This window comes from Mustela nivalis (genome assembly GCF_964662115.1).
Source record: "Mustela nivalis genome assembly, chromosome: 5".
Taxonomy (NCBI): Eukaryota; Metazoa; Chordata; class Mammalia; order Carnivora; family Mustelidae; genus Mustela; species Mustela nivalis.
Window position 1 is genome coordinate 136,495,437 of NC_139024.1, and position 23,717 is coordinate 136,519,153.

Here is a 23,717-nt window from a genome sequence, read left to right on the forward strand (position 1 = left end):
GGGTGTCCTAGGTGAGGTTCCCCAGAAGCAGACCCTGAGATACAAATTAGTATGAAAGTGATTTATTGGGATTTGTTCCCAAGATATACTGGTAGGAAGACAGGGAAAGGAGGACAGGGAAATGAAGCAAGCCAAGCAAGAATGTGAGATTTAGAGTTCCAGCTATCTATTGCTGCATGACAAATCACCCCAAATTGGTGGTATAAATCAATTGTCATTTTTGTAATGCCCACAGATTATGTGAGTCAGGAATTTAGACAGGGCAAAAGGCACAGCTTGCTTCTGTTTCATGATGTCTATGGCCCCAGCTGCGATCACTCAAAGTCTGGATGACTCAGCAGGTATAGGCTGGAACCCTCTGAAAGCTTCTTCACTCACATGGGTATGACTCTCGGGCTGGAATGACTCCAAGCTGGGCCTGTCAACCACTGGAGCTATCTATGTGTTGGGTTTAAAGAGCAAGATATTCCAAGAGGAATTTCATCTTGGAGAAGCATTCCAAGAGACCAAGTCAAAAGGTATAAGACTTTTTTCTGAACGAGCTCAGAAGTCAGTGACAAAAATCTATTGATTCAACTATATTTGTTGGTTATAAGCAGTCACTCAGATGAGCCCAGATGCAAGAGGAGGAGAATTGGGCCTCAAACCTTGAACACAGGAGAGCATATGGGATGCGATGTACTCTGTGGTCATCTTTTTTTTTTTTTTAAGATTTTATTTATTTGACAGAGATCACAAGTAGGCAGAGAGGCAGGCAGAGAGATAGAGAGGAAGGGAAGTAGGCTCCCCGCCGAGCAGAGCCCAAGGCAGGGCTCCATCCCAGGACCCTGGGATCATGACCTGAGCCGAAGGCAGAGGCTTTAGCCCACCAAGCCACCCAGGTGCCCCTCTGTGGTCATCTTTGAAAATATCACCTGCCCATGGAGGAAGACTTTGACTCAGTCCCACATGAGGAGAACTGTCCTAGTCAGAAGCAAATGAGCTGGACCCTTTATACCCACACATTCATTTGTCATTGGCCACAGGCTGCCCTTGGGAGAACATAAATATCCAAACACTGCTATCTCTCTGTGAATGCAGAAAAGCAGTGTCGGGGCAGGCCTGTGATAATGTGTGTGGCAGAGCAATGTGAGAACAAATGTATATAAAACTGGAAAGGGATCCCAGGTGATAAGGACTGCCTTTGTCCTTTTCAGCTGCTATAACAAAGTACCATAGATTGGGGGGGTTATAAATAACAAATTTATTTCTTAAAGTTCTGGAGGCTAAGAGTGTAAGGTCAAGTGCCAGCATGGTGAATTTCTGGTGAAAATCCTTTTCCAGGTGGTATATGGTCCTTTTCTGGTTTTATCTTCACATTGCAAAGAGTAGAGATGAAAAGCAATCTCTCTGACTTTAAGGGCACTAATCCCATTCTGAGAGCTCTGCCCACATGACTTCACGTATTTCTAGTCATCTCACAAAGGCCCCACCTTCAAATGCCAACACACTGGAAGGTAGTTTCAACACAGGAATCTGGGGCTGGGCAGTGGAGGGTCGTAGGGGACAGACACAAATATCTAGTCCACAACCTGGGCAAAGAGCACTGACAAAGTATGCTACAGAAGGAATAGAAATCTGTAAGGAAGTATTTCACATTATCATCCAGCACTCATTCATTTACTCATTTGGTTGAGCAGGTTCTAGGGCACAAAGCTGGGTTAAGACAGACCTGAACCTGGGGCACCTGGGTTGCTCAGTCGGTTGGGCATCTGCCTTCAGCTCTGTCATGACACCAGGGTCCTGGGATTGAGCCCTGTATCAGATTTCCTGCTCAGCTGGGAGCCTGCTTCTCCCTCTCCCTGTGCCTGCCACTTCAGTGCTTGTGTGTGCGCGCACTCTCTCTCTCTCTCTCTCTCTCTCTGTCTCTCTCTCACTGTGTGTGTATCAAATAAATAAAAGATCTTATAAAAAATAAGACAGACCTGAACCACCTAGTAGCTCACAATCTGGCAGAGCCATAAAAAATGTAAAGCTATCCATGGGGTGCCTGGGTGACCCAGTCAGTTAAATATCTGCCTCCTGCTCAGGTCATGATCCCAGGCTCCTGGGATCAAACCCCTGCTTCTCAATCTCTCTCTACCCCTCCTCCTTCCCCCGCCCCTCCCCCCTCATGCTCTCTCACTTACTCTCTCTCTCAAATAAAAAAAATAAAATCTTAGAAGAACAAAAACAAAAACAAAAAAAATCATAGAGCTATCCTTGACCTCAACTGCAACATGGGCTGAGATCTCTGCATGTGCCTGTCCCTTACGCAGCAGTGTGGAGTGATGGTTGTGCCCTGGTGCTTTAGATTTGAACAGTTCTTGGCCCCCACTCAGTCTATAGTGTAACCCCTTTAGTAAAATAGGGATAAAAAGAGTGTTTACTCTATAGAGTGGTGGTGAAGATGAAATGAAGTTATGCCTGAGAACCATTAACATAGTACTTCAGGCACATGAGCAAGTGTTGTAAGTGTTAACAATTGTCGTCATTATTTTAGTGAAGGCGCAAGAAGAGGAATTACCCACCTAAGCGAGGGAGGGACAGGCCATGGGACAGAAGATCTGACACTTGAGCTGGGGTGTGATGGCAAGGGCAAAACTTTGTTTCTCAGAGCTATTTATGATATGTGTTCTTCATGCTTAATCTGGGACACTGAGACTGGCTGGAGAGAAGCCACCCAGCCTGACAGGTGGCTGCCACTCCACATGAGTGGTCTGAAAACTCAAACTAGATGCTCAGTGCAGTCTGGTAACCCTCCTGTATTTCTCTAGTCAGCCCTACTTCTTAAGCACCATTATCTGCTCTAGATACCCTCATTCATTTCTTAGCTGCCATGAAACTTGACTTTTGGATTTTTTTCTACTTCTCTGACCACAGTTGTTATTTTTTAAAAAGATATCTCCCATATATAATAGACATATAATGTGTATGTGTACATAGCACAGATCTATGCACTTTTTTAAAGATAATGAGATGAACACGTGTGCACTTGCTACCCAAATTAAAAATAAATAAAACATCACCAGTATCTTTGAGGTATCTCTGCCCCCCCGCTTAATTGTATCTCCTTTCTTCCACCCAAAAAGTTACCACTGTCCTGAAATTTATATTTATCACTCCCTTGTTTTTCTTCTAGTATATATTGTATATTAGTTATCTATTGTTATGTAACAAATTACCCCAAAACTTCACGGCTTAATACAATAAACATGTATTACTTCACCAGTCGGTGTTCAGAAATTTGGGAGAATCTTCACTGGGTGTTTGAATCCATGAAGTGGCACTCAAGACTTTTACCAGTGCTGGGGCACCTGGGTGACTCAGTGGGTTAAAGCTTCTGCCTTCGGTTCAGGTCATGATCTCAGGGTCCTTGGATCAAGCCCCACATCAGGCTCTCTGCTCAGAGAGGAGCCTGCTTCCTCCCTCTCTCTCTGCCTGTCTCTCTGCCTACTTGTGATCTCTGTCTGTTAAATAAATAAATAAAATCTTAAAAAAAAAAAAAAAAAAGACTTTTACCAGTGCTGGGGTTATCTGAAGGTTTGACTGGGGCTGCAGATAAATTTTCAAGATGGTGCGCTCAAATGGCTGTTGGCAAGAGACATCAGGTCCTCTTTATTGGGTTATCTGAGTGCCCTTAGCACGTGACATGTGGCTTCTCCTAGAGCAAGTGATCAAAGAGAGAGAAAGGAGGAAACCTCACTGTCTTTTATGACTTAATATCAAAAGTCACACACTATAACTTACGCTTTATTCTATTCATTAGAAGTGAGTCAATCCATATAGTTCAATCCATATTCAAAGGAAAGGGAATTAAGCTCCATCTTTTGAAGGGAGTGTCAGAATTTAAGAATTATTATATGTGTATATATCCCTAAACTCTATATGTCCTTTTTAAAATCTCCACCTAAATGGAATCACACTCTAAGTGTTCTTCTGTGACTTGCAATTTGATTCAATTTGATTCAACCTTATATTTTTGAGATCCATTCATATGGACACATTGTTTGCAAGGGCTGCCATTACAAAGGACCACAGACTGAGTGGCTTAGACAACAGAAACTTATTTTCTCACCGTGGTAGAGGTTAGAAGTTCAAGATCAAAGAATTTCGCAAGGACATAATTCAATCCATAACATATATAGAGTTGTAGTTTGTTAATTTTCATAGCTTTATACTATCCTGTTGTGTGAATAGACAAAAACATATTCTTCTATTCTACCATTAGCAGATATTTTTCTTATTTCCAGTTTTTTGTCATCATAAGCAATACTGCCACATGCCTCCTAACAGCCTTAAACAGGTAAAATACATGTATTTTCATATTTACTAAGTTATTGCCAATTTTTTTCAAAGTGGTTGTGCTCATTGGCTCCCCCACCAGCAGCATACATTGCTCCACATTCTGCCAGTATTGGATATTGTCAAATATTTTTTTCTAAATTGGCTAATCACATGCATGAGAAATGGTTATCTTCTGTGGTTCAAATTAGCATTTCCCAGATTATCAACAAGGTTGAGGATCTCTTCATTTCCTTTTTTTATTATTATTCTGTTGATTTATTGCTTATTTTTGAGATAAGAGGGTAGAGAAGGAAGGAGAGGGACCAGTAGACTCCATGCTGAGCGCAGAGCCCAGAGCAGGACTCCATCCCACAGCACTGAGATCACCACCTGGGCCGGAACCAAGAATCGGATCCTTAAGGAACTGAACCACCCAGGCACCCCCAATCTCTTCATTCTTAATGAAACTCTTTTTCATTTCTTTTTGCCGATTTTTCAGTGGAGTTGTTCACTTTTTCCTTATTGATTTGTCAAAGTTCTTTACATAATGGTATTGCAAATATTTCCTACCAGCTGTGGCTTGTCTTACTTTCTCTTGCCACATTTCACAGTCTTGGTTCTTATTCTTTTACCCATCTCTTGACTGTACTTCTCTAGGTCTAGTTCTCCCCTCATTCCACATAGCATCCTTAATTGATCAAACCCATGAAAAAACATTTCACCTACATATGCTCCTGAATCCTTAATCTGTACCTTTAAAATAGTTCTGCTGAACACCTTTTAAGTTCACTGAATTCTCCATGATTTTTTTTTGCCTTGTGAACTTTTACACACGCTAACCACTCTTAGTGAAATATCATTGTCCACTCCTTGCCTCTACTTCCCCATACACTTCGTATCACTAACTCCTACCAAACCCCAAGTCTCAATTCTCAGGTCTCAGGTAAGGGACTTCCCACTGTGCTCCCATAGTGCTGCCTAATTGTCCCCACCATCATGCTCAGCACACTGGATTGTGATTGTCTTTTTCCTGGCTGTCTCCCAGACCAGACTATAAATCTTCCTAACATTGAGCCCAGTACCATGGCTGTACATACTGGACATGCAATCAGTACTTGGTGCATTAATTAATCGATTTCCCGGGGTTAAAAATTATGCTCACCTGACACATAATGTGCAAATCATTTCTATTTTAAAACATGACCATAAGTTGTACGTATTAATCATCCAAATAAAGTTGAAATAATCTCTGAGCCCTAGTCCCCCAAAGTAAATGTATTCTAAATATACAAAACAATAGTTAAAGTTCATCAACAGCCTCTGTTCAGCCAAGGCCACAACCCTACGAAGGGAAAATCCAGAGAGAATTTTCTGGGATCCCCTCAGGATTATTTCATCATGGACTTTTGTCCCTCCCCAACCTTGACCATACACACTGCATTTCCTTCAGAGAGAAATGGGAACTGGGAAGAATTGTCTAAGCTGGTCACACCTGGGAAGGTGGAAGCTCTTGACACACCCAAGGAGAAACTAAACAAATTAAAGGATGACGATACCACTTGGCAATGATTCAGTGGTATGGTTTCCCTGAAGTCATTTGTTTGGCATTGCTACATGTATGGTCAAAGTCAGAAATGTCAGCTGCAGAAATGCAGCTGCAGGGCATTAAAAGATTGCCAATGGCACATTCTAATGAACGAGCCAAACTTTTTTTTAATTTCATTTTCTGGTCCAAATGTTGAAAGCCGAACTGTTGTAAGTTGCTATTTTGTTTTCCTTTCCTTGGAGGTAAATCTTTCCAAGCAACCTTCTCTTAACTGGTATCAATCAGTAACTTCTTAGTTTCTCCAGTACAGGGTTTCTCAACCTCAGCACCATTGACATTTTAGTCCAGACCATTCTTTGTTGTGGAGAGAATGTCCTGGGCTTTGTAGGATGTTTAACAGCTTCCTTGATCCCCTAGATGCTAGGAGCACCCATCCCCCATCTAAGCTGTGACAACCAAAACTATCTCTAGACATTGTCTAGAGATCTAGAGATCTAGAGTCTAGAGATATTTTGATTTCCTGACACTGGCTAAGGTTGCCTTGTCTTTAATCCCCTTCTCGAGTAGGAGGCAATAAATAAGTAAATAATTTTAGGTCCTTCTCAGACATCCTAGGAAATAATAATAAATAGGAGGCATATGCCTGTGATATTGAATGTTTAAAAATTATTCTCTTTTCATAAATTCAGCCTTGGTTCACACTTATCATTTTGTAAGTTTACTCAAAAGTGGGGAGTTCCCATCTTTAAGCTACATATTTGAGGACCCTTGTAATCTGTGTTTGGAAACTTGGGGAGAAATATGCTGAGCAGAGAAAGAGCTTAGACATTCTAAATGAGAGGAATGGCATTGGCAAAGAGATGCTGGGGCACAGGGGAAAGAACATTCTCAGGTACACAGACTGTGGCTGACGCAGAGAGTTTCTAGACAGGAGTACCCAGAGATACGGCTCTGCTGTAGACCAGGTCACGCCATTCTGGGGAAGCCTTCCCTGAACTCGCCGGCCCGCGTGATTATGCCTGCCTCTGAATTCCTGCAATGTGTGCTTCCGCCCCCTTTATTACAGTTAATTTACACTGCTTTATATTGCCAATCATTTTCATTTTTTTATTGTATTCATAATGTATTGTTCCAATTTAATGGTGAATTTCTAAAGGGCAGTGACAGTATCTAGCATGAAAATGTACACTTAGCAGGTACTTAAAAAGTATAGATTGAACAACTGATGCCTTAGAAAACCGGGAGGAAATACCCAAATTACACAGTTGGGTTATGGTCACCTCTGGAGTTAAAAAGACTGGTTGAATTTAGTTGTGAGTCAAAAATGGTGATCAACAGCAGAGGAAATAATGAAGAGCTGTACAGCATTCCTCAAAATTTAATATGAAAACCATTCCATCAGATTGATTATTTGAACACAGTCTGGTGGTATTGAAGTACTTTTCACACTAAATAAGAAAAAAATATATTTTTCTTGTGCAGAAGACAGGAGCAAACGAACGTACTCATCTAGACCCAGCTCCAGACTTAAACTGGTGTCAATTCATCCAGGCTGCGATCAGTCATCCTCCCGCACATAACAGCACATAAGTCTGGACCTGTTATTTTGTAATCTTGCAGTGACCTTTGGAATCACCTCTTTTTTTTTTTCAAAGATTCTATTTATTTATTTGACAGACAGAGAGCACAAGCAGGCAGAGAGGCAGGCAGAGAGAGAGGAGGAAGCAGGCTCCCTGCTGAGCAGAGAGCCTGATGTGGGGCTCAATCCCAGGACCCTGGGATCATGACCTGAGCCGAAGGCAGTGGCTTAACCCACTGAGCCACCCAGGTGCCCCGGGAATCACCTCTTTTTATTTGAGGAAGGCCACCATAAAGCAAGGGAGATGATTATAAAGGCTATGTTCAGAGACCTAGGCCAAGTTCATCTTCACACATGTCCTATCATATCATTAACAAACAGGAAATAATTGCTGCACACTGACATTCTGTCAGCAAAGAGTGCATCTAAATCTACACCAGCGGAATGGAGTGGGAGGCCCCTGAGATGAGACTAACTCCACCCTACATTAACAACCTCTGGGTCTGCCTTTATTCCAGTGCCTTCCTTTGAACTCATTATGGCCCTCTCCGATCTCATTATCTTGGGTTGAACTCCTTCACCTAGAACAGTCCCTCCTCACAATTATGGCGCCTCAAGACATTTGAGAGTGAGCCAGTCTCCCTTTAGAATACATTAGTGCTTTTTTAAAGTAAATAAATGTAATTGTTTACTTTGTCAAACAATTAATTAAAAATGATGAAGGTAGGGGAAAGAGTGATAGAAAGAAAAAATAAAGAGTTTTAAGGAAAACCTGTTGAAAACTTTAGGTGGACAATTACATTCATTCTCCCACTAATTTTTTAATGCCAAAAACAGATTTGAGGCATTTTACAATAAACGACATGTGAACTATAAAAGCATTAAGTTAAAGAACAAGAGATGAGGCATGAAAAGCATGCAAAAATCCTATCAGAAAACCTAGGTACAAGGAAATATGTTGGTCCAGTCAGGTTGCTATAATAAAACACCGTCATAGACCAGGTGGCTTATAAACAGCGGGAGTTCCTTTAGCACAGTTTTGAAGGTTGGGAAGTTCAAGATCATGGCACCTACAGATTCAGTGTTGACTAAACCACTGTCAGACTCACTTCCTGGTTCATAGAAGTCCATCTTCTTGCTACATTGTCACATGGTGGAAGGGGTGAGGGCACTCTCTGGGTTCTCTTTTATGAGAACTCTAATCCCACTTACCCAGGCCCTCATGTCCTAATTACTTCCCAAAGCCTCACCTCCAAACCATCACATTGCTCTTAGTATTGAATATATGAATTCTGGGGACACAGACTTCCTGTTTCAGGGAGCACAAATCCTAGCTCCATCATACCAATCAGGGAAACATATCAAGCCAGGAAAGCTGATGAGCCCCCATTAGAGGTTCCTAACCCTGGCTGTGCCTCAGATGCACAGAAGGGAGAATTTTAAAAAATCAGTTATCCAACCAGACCCAAACTTACTAAATCAGAGTCTCTATGTGTTAAGCCCAAACATCTGTCTACTAAGAGTAAACATCAAGAGAGACAAACTTTTTCTTGGCTCTCAGACAAACCTATGACATACAGTTCCTTAAAGGTCACTGGACAAATGAAATGCACCATATTCAACAAAAGTGTTTATCATGTGGCTATTCCACACATTGACCTTCAGTAACGGTTAAGGACATAAGGCTACATCACAGCCTGTGAAGGAACTTTCTACTCTGGAGGCAGCCTCGTGCTCATCTCATCTGACCAAGCATCAGGATGCAATAGAGGGAGGAAGATATAGAACACAACTTGGGCAAAAAATAAAACAAGATGAAACCAGAGAAGGAGACAAATCGTAAGAGAAACAAACTGAGAGTTGCTGGAGGGGAGGTTGCGGGGAGGGACAGGGTGCCTGGGTGATGAACACTGGGAACTGTATGTGCTATGGTCAATGCTGTGAATTGTGTAAGACAGATGTATCACAGACCTGTACCACTGAAACCAATAATATATTATATGTTACTTAATTTGATTTAAGTTAAAAAGGTTAAAAAAAAAAAAAGAAGAATATACCTTGGCCTTCTCCTCCCAGGCTTGTAGTGAGGAATAAATATATAAAACCATGCACACAGTAAGTGCCTGATAAATGCTAGCAACTGTTATTATCATTATTCTCAAAGATCAGTGCTGTTACTGGACTTTGGCTGAAGCTGAATATTTAAGATAAGTAACAAGAAAAACAACAAAACCACCACGGCACCTAGTACACCTCCCTCCTAGTACCCCTCACTAGCACAGAGCAAGGTTTCCAGTGCTCAGCATGCTTCGTGTCACTCATCTTCATAACCACCCTGTGTGTAGATACTACGACTGTACCCATTTTATAGATGGAAAGACGGAGGAATGAACACATTAAATGTCAACGGTATCTGGCAGAATTGAATGTCCAACTTCAGGCTCTCTGACAAGCAGGTTTTACATCTCTGTTAGAAGGTACCAACACAGGTTGCTCTTTGAGACAGGAAACACATGCTCCATGTATTCAGAGAGGGGTTCCAAGTTATGGTTTTGTTCTGGAAACTAAAGCCTGAGCCACATCCTATCTTATCATAATTGTCCCTATGACATGCTTCTCAAAAAGCAGCTTTGAATGAGACCAAACACACACACACACACATACACACAAACTCTGCTCTGATGTCAGCCTTTGGGAAGAGGATTTGTCACTTATCTACGTATTTGTTGGAAAACCTATCAGAAATCCCAGCTAATCCCCTAGAATCTTAATCATCAAATAATCTCATCAACTTTCCCCTTTGCTCAGAACAGAAGCTGCGACATCCTTTTTTGGAAATGTTCTCAACTCTTTCGAAAGGGACGTCATCCCAGAAGTCATTTCTTTTCAAGTTTCACACTCAAGTGAGTGTAAAGATTGGGAATGAAATATGACTAGACGTCAAAACTTGAGTCTAGACAATAAGTATTCACAAACTCACCCTGGAGGTGACAAAGATCTCCTGGGTGGTTCCACATTTAGCCACCAGAGCAGCGGCAGCCAGCTAGCTCCTGGCCATTCCTGAAATAAAACTCAACCGGTAGCACTATGGGCAAGTTTTGCTGATGTTAATGCACCCCACCTTGAAAAGAGCTGGTACCTGAATTGCATTTATTTACATTCAAAAGGACAAGTCACTAACAGGAGGAGCATCCAGATAGAACTAATATTCCCTAGACATCCTCCTCTGCACGGATGTTGTCAACTTAGGGAGAATGATGACATTTTTAAGACCATACTAAGGTGAGATCTGAAAGCATTTGAAATTCTGGGATTCTCCTGGCAGCTGCTGGGCACCAAACTAGAAGAGCCCTTAGTAGAAGGGAGGCTGCCTGGGGTTGCAGGAAGCCAAGCTGCTCTTGCAGCTGCTGGAGCCAAAGCCAGCCACTCCCCACCCCCTCCCAGCTCCAGGAAGAAGCACGAACTCCAGAAAGAAAGGGGCAAAGGGAAAACATGGAGAGGTGGAATTCAGGAAGGGAGCTACGGACAGCCCCTGATGGGCAAGAAAGGTTACAACTGAGTGTAGCATTGGTTTTAGAAATAACTCTAGGAATAATTAAAAAGAAAAGCTTGAATGCCATCTTGGGTGTGAGATAAAGCCAAACTTTCTTTTTAAACTATATTTATAAATATATTTGATTAAAATGGTTTTGACAGCAGTAATATCCTCAGCAGGTCATATTCATGGCTGGAAAGACCAGCAGCGAAGTCTGTCATTTAAAATGAGCAAATTTTCTCTAATCCCTAAAATACTTTGACTACCAGGTCCAGAGAAAACCAAGGAACACACCTTCTGTATGGAAACCAGATGCAAATTCTAGGACAGCAGTGCATCATTGATGCTTACAGAAATTCTAGAACTAAAGACCTATCAGCTGCTGTCAACCATGAGGGAGATTTCAGAGCATTTAGGAAGAAGTGGTCACTAGAAACCAGAATGGAGCAAGTCACGCCAAACCCTTTTAATAAAGGAAGGTTTATTTTTCATTTAATTATGTTAAAATTATATTCTTTTTTAGGTTATAAAAGGCTATAAAAACCTCTTCATTGGGGTGCCTGGGTGGCTCAGTGGGTTAAAGCCTTTGCCTTTGGCTCAGGTCATCATCTCAGGGTCCTGGGATCAGGGAGCCTGCTCCCTCTCTCTCTGCCTGCCTCTCTGCCTACTTGTGATCTCTGTCTGTGAAATAAATAAATAAAATCTTTAAAAAAAAAATCTCTTCATTATTTTTTAAAAAGCACTAAAAATACCAATAAATCGGTCAATGTCTCACACCATGATCCCAACCCTTAATGATGACCACCATTAACTATCTGATAGATACCTCTCCACATTTTTCTCTGCATTTATACTATTTTTCAAACATATATAGATCATACCATGATAGCCTGATTCTTAATGATTCATGACACTGAAAAGATGATCTCTAAAATAAGTAATTTAAGTAATCTCAGTTTAACTTTGATGTTCATATATGCATGCTTTAGTATGTTTTTTTTTTTAACTGAGCATTCCACTAGGAAAACTTAACATCATTATTTTTGATAGGGAGCTAATATTGCTCTTCTCATATACAAAAAATAGAAAGCATGAATCATTAAATAATCTCACAGTTATTTGTATAGTTAACAAAATGATCATACAATTAAGCAATTATTGAGTCCATACTAACCTCCATGAACTGTAATAAACATCTTACATACGTTAACTCTAAAGAACAGCCCTATGAGGAAAGCAGTAATATCCTGTTTCGGATAGGGAAAAAAAGGCTCAGATAAATTAAAAAATGTTCTCAAGGTCATGCAGCAAGTAACTGTAGTATAGTCTATATCCAAACTCATTCAAACCAAAATCACTATGTTACAGCCTGATATCTACCTTTCAAGTAATCAGGTTATAGTTATGAAAATACTCAGTTAAATAAATCAGCATACTTAAAATTGTTTTGTGATGTGACTATGTATATTATGGAATTATTAGTGGAAGTAATAAGTTTAGAGTCCACCCTCTAGCACTTATCACCAGTGTGACCTTGAGCAAATCTTTTAACCTAAACCCAGCTACAAAATGAAGATACTATCTAATCACAGCACTGCGGAGCTAACACGAGGATATGAAATTTCTTTTTGTAAACTGTAAAGAGCTATCTAATAATACATTTGGGTATATTTATGTGGCAACCAGAACCTTGATCACAGCAGGCTTTCTAACGTCACCTTTATAATTCTATCAGAATACAAGCAAATGAACAATTGTTTTTTGACTTAATGGAAATCAAAAGCATCTTTTAACAATATTTTAAGTCAGAGGCATATACCTTGAGACGGGTTCTGCACTCCCTCCTAGGACTCTCAGCTGCTTCTGTCAACTTAATTTACTCTGTTTTTCCCCTGGACCCAAGACATCAGCATCAACAACAGTGGTTAAAAAAAAAAAAAAAAGTGGTCTTCCCAACCTTGGTATTTCCCAGCCATGTTTTTTCCTACTCTGATAATAAAGTATTAAATTTATTTTTCTTTTATCAATATAAAGCATGCACATATTGTAAAAGTCAAACTCAATCCCCCCAAAAAAAACCTTCTGTGAGAAATTATAGTCTCCTACATAACTCTCCACTTTCACTTCCTAAATACTACCATTTTCAATCCTTTTAGCTCCTTCTTCTAGTATTTATTCTCACATTTCAAAGTGGTATGCTTATTCTGCAATTTACTAATTAATCCACATTAGTCTATTATTGAATTCCTATTTTGAAAATTAAGATATAGTTCTCACAAACTATCTCTACACTTTCCTTACCTTTCAAATAGGGATCCGTAATAATTTTTAATTGTGTGTTTTTGAGTCAATATTAAACTAATATGACTATTATTGTCAAGACAAAGAACAAATTATGACTACTATTTTCTTGCTTGCTTGCTTCAGCAGCACATATACTAAAATTGGAACGATACAGAGAAGATTAACATGGCCCCTGCGCAAGGATGACACACAAATTCGTGAAGCGTTCCATATTAAAAAAAAAAAAAAAAAAACACAGAAAATGGCAAACAACAGAGAATAATAATGAAACCAAAACCTGGTTCTTTGAGATAAGTGAAATTGATAAGACTCTAACTAGATTGAACAAGAAAACACAAATTGTCAATGTCAGGAATGAAAGAAGGAACATTACCATAAATTCTACAAATATTAAACACATAATAAGGGAACAACATGAACAACTACATGCCAATAAATTTGAAAAATTAGATAAATTGTCACATTCCTTAAAAAATACAGATTGCCAAAACTGTTACAAGAATTAATAAAAGGTATGGATAGACTTCTATGTATTAAAGAAATGGAATTACAATTAAAACCTTTATATAAATATTCAGGTTTAGATGACTTCTCTGACAAATGCTATCAAATATTTAAGGAAGAAATAATACTAACCCTACCCAAATACTTTCAGAAAATACAAGAGGAGGAACATTTTTATCTCATTTCATGAGGCCAACATTGCCCTAGTGTAAAAAACTTAAAAAAAAAAAAAATGGCTAATACTCGTCATAAACATAAAGGCAAAATTTGTTAACAATATATTGAGAAAACAAGCCAAACAATATTTTGAAAGAATATCACATCATATCCATCACATTCAAGTGGGAATTTTCTCAAGAATTCAAGATTAGTTTGACATTTGAAAGTCCATCAACATTAATTCGCCATGTCAACAGAATAAGAGAAATAAACCACATGATCATCTCCATTGATGCAGAAAAAATATTTGACAAAATTTAACACTCATTTATGATGAAAATTCACAGCTAAGAGGTAAATTCTTCAATCTGACAAAGGGCATCTATGAAAATATAGAGTTAACATCATTTTGACTGGTGAAAGACTGTTTTCTTACTGAGATCAAGAACAGAGCAAGGGGGAAAAAAAAAAAAGAACAGAGCAAAGATAGTAGCTCCCATCACTCCTGTTCAACATTAAACTGGAAGCCATACTCAGTGTAATAGGCAAGAAAAAGAAATGAGTCATACAAATTAGAAATAAAGAAGAAAAACTATTAACTTGCAGATATGATTGTCTACATAGAGTATTCTAAGGAAAATATGAAAAAACTACTAGAATTCCTAGAACTAATAAATATATTTAGTAAAGTTTCAAGATGTAGGGTTAATATTTAAAAAGCAATACTATTACTAAGAATGATCTAAAAAGGTTTTTTTTAAAAAAATCCCATTTACAACAATATCAAAAACACTAAAATACTTAGAACTAAATTTAGCCGAGAAATGTGAAAAATCTATACACCAAAAACCATAAGACATTCATGAAAGATATTGATGAAGACACAAATAAGTGAAAAAATATGTCATGCTTATGAATTGGAAGAGTTAACGTTAAAATGTCCATATTATCCAAGTCTGTCTATAAATTTAATGCAATCTCTCTCAAAATTCCAGCGCCATTTTCACAGGTAGAGAAAAAAGATCCTAAAATTCCTATGGAACCACAACAGACCCAGAATAGCCAAAGCAATCTTAAAGCTGGAAAGACCATACTTCCTGATTTCAAACTACATTGCAAAGCTATAATAATCAAAGCAGTATGGTCCCAGCATAAAAACAGACACATAGATCAATGGAACAGAGCAGAGAACCTGGAAATAAATCAGAAATAATCACATATGACTTATCCTAATGTTTGACAAGGTCTAATATTTGACAAGCCATGAATATTCAAATGGGAAAGTATAGTTGATTCAATAAACGGTGCTGGGAAAACTAGATATGTGTGTACAAAATAATGAAATTGAATCCCTGCTTAACACCATTCACAGAAATTACCTCAAAGTGGATTAAGGACTTAAACATAAGACCTGAAACCATATATAACTCCTAGAAGAAAACATAGAGGAAGTCTCCTTGACATTGGTCTTGGCAATGATTTTTTGGATATGACACCAAAAGCAAAAGCAACAAAAACAAATAACAAGTGGGACTATATCAAGCTAAAAAGCTCTATACAACAAAAGAAGCAAACAACAAAATGAAAAGTCAACCTACAGAATGGGGAAAATATTTGCAAACCATGTGTCTGATAAGGTATTAATATCCAAAATATATAAGGAATTCATAAAATTCAATAGCAAAAATACAAAAATATTAAAAACCCATTTAAAAAATGGTCAGAGGACTTGAATAGACATTTTACAAAGACATACAAATGACCCCCAGGTACATGAAAAGGGGCTCAACATCGCTAATCCTCAGGGAAATTTTAATCAAAATCACAATGAGATATTACCTCATATCTTTTAGGATAGCTGTTTTAAAAAGACAAGAGATAACAAAAGCTGGTGTGGATGTGAAGAAAAGGAAACCCAGGTGCACTGTTGATTAGAATATATGTTAGTACAGGCATTATGGTAAACAGTATGCAAGTTCCTCCAAAAATTAAAAAAAGAACCACCATATGATCCAGTAATTCCACTTCAGGCTTTATATCTAAAGGATATGAAATTGCTATATCAAAGTGATATCTACACTTTCATGTTTATAGAACATTATTTATAACAGCCAAGCAACCTAAGTGCTCATTGAAAGATGAATGGATATATATGGCATGTACATACATGGCATATTTGTGTTTATACATACACACAACGGAACAGTATTCAACCATCAAAAAGAAGGAAATCCTGCCATTTACCACAATGTTTATGGACCTGAGGACATTACGACAAGTGAAAAAAGTCAGACAGAGAAAGACAAATCCTGTATGATCTCACTTACATGTGGAATCTAAAAACAACGAACTCATAGAAACAGAATAGAAAGGTGGTTGCCTGGGGCTGGAGGGGCAGGGGTCGAGGGATGGGAAGTTGTTGGTCAAATAGTACCAGCTTTTAGTTATAAGATGAATTGGTTCCAGGTGTCTAATGTGCAACATGGTGACTATAGTTGACAATACTATATGGTATACAGTGTAAGTTGCTGTGAGCGTAGAGCTTTAATGTTCTCACCATAACAACCGCAAAAATGGTAATTATGTGAGGTAAAGGACATGTTAACTAATCTTATTATGAAAAACATTTCACAATTATATCAAATCATTACATTGTACACAATGTTATATGTTAATTATAGCTCAATAAAACTAGGGGATTCTATATACCAGCAATAAACAAAAGGGAAATGATTTTTTTAATTTTATTTTATTTTTTCAGTGTTCTAGGTCTCATTGTTTATGCACCACACCCAGTGCTCCATGCAATATGTTTCCTCCTTAATACCCACCACCAGCCTCACCCAACCCCCCAAGGAAAATGATTTTTTAAACATCACAATTTACAATAGAAAAGCATTAAATACCTATGGATAAAGACATGGAACTGGAAACTACAAGACATAGCAGAAAGAAATAAAAAGAGGACTTAAGTAAATAAGTGGAGAGATACACCTATTTGTGAATAAGAAGACTGAAGAGTGACAAAATGTCAGTTGTTCTAAAGTGATCTGTAAACTCAAGACAGGCATTTTTTGGTAGAAATTGTTATGGTGATTCTAAAATTCTAAAATTTATAAGGAAACTCAAAGAACCTAAAACAGTACAATTTGGAAAAAAAATAAAAGAGAATTTACACTACCTAAGTTTAAATCTTACTAAATAGCTACAGTAATTAGATAATTTGACATAGTTTAATGGAACAGATTAGGGATCCTAGAAATAAAATAATGAATAAAAATGAACAAAATCAACTAGGTAATCTGATGCTAAGAGGACAGTGTTTTCAAACAAAGGGTGCTGGAACAACTAGATATTCATATAGTCCTATCTCAAACCATAGACAAATGTTAAGTCATATACCTAGAGGTAAACACTAAAACTATAAAACTTCTAAGAGAAAATATATGATACCCTGGGATAAGTAAAGATCTCATACACAAGACACGATAAGCACAAACCATAAAAGAAAAAATTAGTAAGTGGAACTTTATCAAAATTAAACCTATCCTTTTTTTCCAAAGACATTGTTAAGAAAATAAAGCAAGCCACAGACTGGGAGAAAATATTTGCAATATGTATGTCTGAGAAAAAAAAATCTGTATCCAGAATATATAAAGAACTCCTGTAATTCAATAATATAATTATAAACAACCTATTTTTTTAAATGGGGGAAATAATTGAACACTTTAGAAAAAGAAGGTACACAAAAGTTTGTAATCATATGAAAGGATTCTCTACACATTATTCATCACAGAAAGGTAGATTAAACTTACATGAGACATCACAACACACCCATTAAATTGGTTAAAATTAAAGACTGACAACACCAAACATAGAAAAGCACATGGAACAACTGGAACGCACATATTTTTCATGGGCATATAAAATGGTATGGCCATTTTGGAGAACAATTTGGCAATTTCTCATGGAGTTAGACATATACTTCGCATATAACACATCAATTTCACTCCTATACACTTACCCAAAGGAAATGAAAACATATGTCCACATAAAGTCATATTCACCTGTATTCATAGCAGCCTTATCCAGAATTGTCCCAAACTGGAAACAACCCCAATTTTCCTTCAGTCAGTGAATAGAAAACAAACTCTGGTACACTCATACTGTAGTAATAAAAAAGGATGAATTACTCATATATACACCAACATGGATAAATCTCACAAACATTATACTGAACAAAAGAGGCCAGATCCAAAAGATAATATATTATATGATTTTACTTATATGAAATTCTAGAAAAGATAAAACCATAGTGGTCAATGGTCACCAGGGTCCAGGATATGGAGCTCCAGAATTGACTGTAGAGGGGTTCCAGGAGCTTTCTCAGGTGATGGCAATATGCTGTCTCATAATTGTAGTAGTGATTACATGACTATCTTCAAAACCAAGTTTTGTCAACCTTGGTGCTACTGATATTTTGGGCAATGTAGTTTTTTGTTGTCAAGGGCTGTTCTGTGCATTTTTGCATGTTTAGCAGCAACCCTGGGTTCTTATCTTGCTAGATGTCAGTAGCCTCTCCCCACTCCCAAGCTGAGACAACAAACAACATCTTCAGACATTGCAGAGAATATCCTGGGGGTAACATTTCCTCTGGAAACCGCTAATTAAAATGTATAAAATAGTAGATTTAAAATTACCAATTTTTGTTGTATATAAGTTATACCTCAATAAAGCTGGTTAAAAATATGTTGGAGACAGGTTGGGACTACATGCCTCACACCCAGGATATGCAATTTCAATTTTAAATGTTTTATATATCCTTCAAGATAATCATTTGAGAAGCTCTATATTTACTGAAGTAATTTTTCTGCATATTTTTAAAAATATTGTTCTATTATTATCTAATATTCAGCATTGTTACTGAAAAATCATATGCAGTCTTAATCCCTGATTCTTTATGAACTTTTTCATCTCTCTGTGCTATGTTTTGTGGGCCTTTTCAAATTGGACAATTGTATCCTTCAGTTCTAGAAAATTTTTATATAGTATTTATTTTATTTTATTTTAGTAATTATTTTAAATTTTCCTTCTGTCCTAGGGGGTTTTTCCTCCAGAACTCCAGAAGGATGTTGGACTTCTCAACCACAGTCTTTGATTTTCTCATCTTCTCTCACCTATCCATCTTCTTCTCCTTTTATTACTTTCTAAGAGATTCTCTTTATCTTTCAAGTCTTACTGGACTTGAAATTTTATTTCAGCTTCCATATTTTTAATTTCAGAGTTCTCTCTTGTTCTAAGATTGCTCCTTTTCTCCAAGGACATTACTAAAATTCTACTTTTTTTCTTCTGACTCGTGCAGGTGTGTCTCCTTCAGAGACAATGCCAGCTTCAGTCTCTCAGAGTAGAAATTGTCCTCAAATGTGTGGCGATCCTTAGGTGTTGGCCCATATTTAACTGGAAATATGAAAGTCATAAGATTGAATGTCCACTCTGTAGTCATGTGCAGAACTTGCTGACTGTAGGCTTCAGGAAATGATCAAGCAGTAGAAAGCTAACTTTTCTTTGGGGAAGATATCAATGTCTGAATGTGTTTTCCCTGGGAACTTGAAGTTCCTCCAAGGATAAATTTTCCATCCTTAGGTAAAAGGAACATCTCTGGTTTCCAGTAATCTAGACAAAGACCAAGGGAAGCAGGCTTGTGGGAGTTCTGATCATCACTTTTTCAGATATCCACTTAATGTTCCTGTTTTAAGCTTGAATCTCATCCTTGGCTTGCACTGTGTCTGTGTCCCTGAGTCTGAATCCAGATTTTAAAGAAAAAGATTCTTCCTCTGAAACAGAATTGTAGGAATAAGATTGTCACCTGGTGAGAAGGATGGGGATAGGCATCATGGGAAGTGTCGTCAAACTCCAATTACAGATGATCATTCTATCTGCCCCCCACCTTTAACTCTGTTTTCTATGGAGAAGAAATTGGTGTCAAAGTGGAATAAATCAGATCAAGAGCTGCTGCAATTTGGGAAAAGCTCTCTAAGACAAGTCATGAGTTGAATGAAATGTAAAATTTTGTGAAATAAAGGAAAAGCTAAGAATTAATAAAAATCAAGTGGAGCCAAGTAAGAAAAGGCCAAAGCTATATATCCCAAAGATGTAGAGCAGAGATCCTTAGAAGGCCAGCTTGCCTGAAATAAAGTGTGTGAATCAGAAAAAAGGAAATATTTGACATACAGAAAGTGGCTTAATGAAATTTGTGTCAAGAGTCTATCAGTCTCAACTACAGGCAGGATCTTTCCACTAAAGTAGTCCCATGAACTGGAGAAGACATGTACTTACAGGTACTTTATGAGCCTCTGGGATGAAAGGGGGTGCTTTCATGAACATGTCTGTGGGAGAAGGTGACTTTCTTAGGAGCAAATGGATAAAATGGATAGAGAACTACTGGGGTTCTGCTCGTGCCCCAAACTCTGGTTCCTTTGTCGTCAGGAGTAAAATCAGACTTTGTGGAGATTAATGTGGGTGATGAGCTTAAAAATTGAAGTTGATATTAAACCCTCAGTTGTTTGCCCTCATCCCTCTTCTGAGGAATTACATTTTAAAGAGATCCTCTTCTAATGGTGCTTCCTGATGAAAAGCAAAACTAAAGTCCTAACTTTAGGAATTATTTTTCAGGGTAAGGTTCTCTGCACCTCAGGGTTCATTCACTTCTTCCTCCTGAGCTTACTGTAACTGAAACAAGCTAGACTCTGGTACACTCCTTTGAAGAAACACTGAAACCCTCTGAGGAGACAAGCTCAGAGGCCAAATCGACAAGACAGTTGAAAAACACTACCTCTTCAAAAGAAAAACAACATACAGGACTTAAGAGTCCACCAGCACATTAACACACAAAGGCAAGAATTTAAAACCAACCTACTATGCATACATTATTAAAAATAGAAAATATTAGCGATGTGGAAAGAGAGAAAACATCAATGTATAAATAATATGTACAGAAATACAATATTTGAAATTAAGAACCATTTTGGTAGCATAAGGAACAAAATAGAAATAGCCAAGGAAAAAATTAACAGTTTGAAATATCAGACTGATCAATTCTCCCAGAAGGAAGAAGAAAAACCAAAGAAACAGAAAATGTAGAGAAAAATGAGCTGAAGTAAAAATAACTAGAAGTAAAAATAACTAGTCAGATATAACTAGTAACATATAAATAACTAGTAACATATAAATAAAAAAGTCCCAGAAAGAAAAAAATATTAAAATGGAGAGGAGAAATAATTTCAAAAAATAGCAGACTAAATTTCCCTGAATTAAAAAAAAAAACAAAAACAAGAACCTCAGATTAAAAAAAAACTCACACTCAGATATGTTAAGACAATTAAGAATTCTAAAAAGATTATTTTTAAATGTTTCCAGAGGAAAAAAGCAGATTCAGTCTGAAATCATATTTTCCAACAGCAACAGTGGAGGCAATAACTCAATAGAATAAAATTTTTTAAGTATTGCAGTAAAGAACTTTAAAACCTAAAATTTTGTAACCAACTAAACTGCCATCCAAATAAATAGGCCTGGTTTTTAAAAAAAACTTCTCAGGCACTTGGGGCACCTGGATGGCTCAGTTGCTCAAGCATCTGCCCTAGGCTCAGGTCATGATCCCAAGGTCCTGGTATCAAGCCCTGAATCAGGCTCCCTGATCAGCAAGGAGACTTCTTCCCCACTCTCTCTACCCTCCCCCACAACAGCTCATGCACTCTCTCTCTCTCTCTCTCTCAATTAAACAAATAAAGTCTTTTAAAAAATATTTTCAGGGTGCCTGGGTGGCTCAGTGGGTTAAGCCGCTGCTTTCGGCTCAGGTCATGATCTCAGGGTCCTGGGATCGAGTCCCGCATCGGGCTCTCTGCTCAGCAGGGAGCCTGCTTCCTCTCTCTCTCTGCCTGCCTCTCTGCCTACTTGTGATCTCTCTCTGTCAAATAAATAAATAATAATTAAAAAAAATAAAAAAAATAAAAAATAAAAAATATTTTCAGTCACACAAGCCCTCAGTTGCTTTACCACAAAGACTGCTTTAAAAATAGCTTTATATAAAATACTTTAAAAAGAAGTAAGACAAATATAGGAGATGATTCAAGAGATATATAAAGCAGAGGGGAAACAAATAACTTGGAAGAGATGTATTATCTAAAAAAAAATACTTAAGGCTAAAGAAAAAGATAAAAATATCTGTAATAGCCCAGACTAAAAGTATGGATAATGACTATATATGATAGAGGTCAGCAGAAGTTGAGGAGAGAAAAAGGATGAAAGTTTTTGTCTTATTGACAGGGATATTGACATAAATATTTTTCAAATGCAAGAACATATCTTAATATATTTTGAAAACTTGAGACAAAGAAAATATAAACAGATCCAATTATATCAATAATAAAAATAAACATATTTGGACAAAACTCACCACTCAAATGACCAATAAATTGAATTTTTATATACAGGTATAAACTATTTATAATACACACTCATTAAGAATAAGGACATGCAAGAGTTGAAGGCCAAAAAAAAAAATGGAAAATGACATGTTAGGCAAATAAACAAAAAGACATGTATCATGTTATTATCATTTCAACTAAACACTAAGACCACAAGCATTAGAGGATTCACAGGGCTGCCACAAAATAATAAAGGTTTTAATTCACCAAGAAAAGAGCCACTTTAAGTAAGTACACATAAAACAACCTCATATATATTTGGTAAAAATATATAAATTACAATAAATTTATCATGGCTTTTTCAGTTACTGGTAGATCAAATTGACAAAAAAATCAAAAAGGATACAGGAAATATGAAATACTCAATTACAAGTTATTATTCATTCAAATAATATCTCATTTAAAGTTCTTCCAGGTAATAGGGAGTCTACATCTTTCTCAAGCACACATGGAATATATGTAGAAATGTAATCATGTACTTGGCCTTTAAAAAAGTTTCAATAAATTTCAAACGTAGGTATAAAATACACTGGGAACTCTGACCACAATGAAATTAAATTATAAATTAAAAGCAGTATTGTTATATAATTCATGGACAAAAGGGTTTGAAATATCAAAGTAAAAACTTTTTAAGTATATAAAACTGAATGACAATAAAAACACCATATATCAAGACTTCTGGAATGCAGCCAATATGTACTTTGAAGCCAAATCATAGCTAAATACTCTTGTCAAATGGAAGAAAAATCCCAAAATTAGTGAGCTAAGTGTTATTCTTATGAAGTTTGGGGTGGGGAAAAACACAACAACATCCAACTCAAATTAGAAAAAATAATCAGAATATAAAAATGAAAGCAAAAATCGACAGAATAAAAGCAAAAATACAATAGAGAGGAGCTAAGAATTGGCTCTTCACTAAAACAAACAATATAAATAAATTTCTTGAGATTTATCAAGATAAAAGTTGCAATAAGCAATATTATGAATGAAAGAGAGAACAACTACACACAAAGTATATATAATAAATAATAGGACATTTTGATGAAAATGACATGCCAACAATTTCAAAGACTTAGACAAGTTCCCAAAAAATATAACTTACTAAAACTGATTCAAGAAAAAAGTTTTGAATATGGTATAATTATTAAAGAAATTGGCACACTGGCTAAAATTATTCCACACACATGCACACACGCACACACAGTACCTGGCCCTGAGGGATTTACAGGTGAAGAACTTTCAAGGAACAAATGATGTCAAGTCTATACAAGTTATCCCAGACCATAGAAAAAGAGAGAGCGC